Source organism: Glandiceps talaboti, chromosome 6, assembly GCF_964340395.1.
Source record: "Glandiceps talaboti chromosome 6, keGlaTala1.1, whole genome shotgun sequence".
NCBI classification, from domain to species: Eukaryota; Metazoa; Hemichordata; class Enteropneusta; family Spengelidae; genus Glandiceps; species Glandiceps talaboti.
The window spans coordinates 21,063,085-21,064,252 of record NC_135554.1 but is presented as its reverse complement, the minus strand read 5'-3'; the positions used below and the strand labels follow the sequence as shown (position 1 = coordinate 21,064,252).

The window sequence follows — 1,168 nt, the reverse complement described above, 5'->3', positions numbered from 1 at the left end:
TAATTGATTACTCGTAACTGGCAACGAAGACCGCTATAATAACAAACTCATTTGTTGATTGCTACTCAGACCACTATAGAGAACACTAGCAGAGTTCGAGGTGACAATCAGCAGGAGGCAACGTTGTTGCCAAAACGACGATCGGCTAACAGTTCAGACAGCTGGAATGTTATAGAGGAAACTACGAACACGTGAAATTGTTCCTACTCACAAATTGTAAGAAGTCATTCATTATTTCTGTATTAATCTACATATAAGCCGTCAAGATGATGGCCGCGTTGGCAGCTGCAGCTAAAAGTGACTCACAGAACGACTCGGAACCACAACAGTTACCGAGAGAGAAGTCAGCAGCATCCATCATATCGAAACTCAGTAATTCTTCGAACGCCACAGCTACAACCGGAGGACTAGACAGACCTAAACCTGCGTTTGGCTTTCTCGCTAAGCGACCATCCATGTGGAACTCCGTACACAAGTTCCTGGTGAAGGACAAACCACCAGCGCCTGTCAAGAAATATGAAAATACATTCAAGATGAAACCAGATGATGAGACTGGTTTCAAAGGCCACAAAGTACGGGATGTCGTGGAAGATATCCTCCAGAGTCGACTACAAGGCGAGAAATACGACAAAGGAAGAGCTAACAACTTGGCGCGGAATTTGTCAGAGGTGATCAAAATGAGGATTAAAAAGCTGAATATCAGTCGCCATAAAATCGTCGTCTTCGTTGTCATCGGTTCGTGTCAGGAGCAATGTCTGCGGATGGGAAGTCGATGTGTCTGGGATGAACGAACCGACGATTACGTATCAGCGAACTACAAGAACGGTTCTCTGTTTGCTGTTGCAACGGTGTATGGCATCTATTTTGAGTAGATAATCCACCTTGACAGAATATTTCAAAACATCAACATTAATTTCAAAGGCTTTTCTAAGATTGACGCAACTCCACAACTCTTGCCATATTACTGGAATTCAATTCCAGCTACAAAATGTATACGTTTTGCGCTCTTCTATAAAATCCATGGCAACCAGCCATCCTAGCGTAAACATAAGCTAAATGTAATTTTTTACAATGAGCTATTATATTTTTACGGTGCTTTTTAAATTTCTCCGTAATGAACAACGTCGACTTTTAATCATTAGATGCTGATTATATCACTTTTCAATCA

General features: G+C 41.6%; 1 pseudogene; it reads left to right on the top strand.

The window, feature by feature from the left end:
• Window positions 1-266: 266 nt before the first annotated feature.
• On the top strand, window positions 267-872 carry LOC144436959 (dynein light chain Tctex-type 5 pseudogene; annotated as a pseudogene).
• The last annotated feature ends 296 nt before the right edge of the window (window positions 873-1,168 follow it).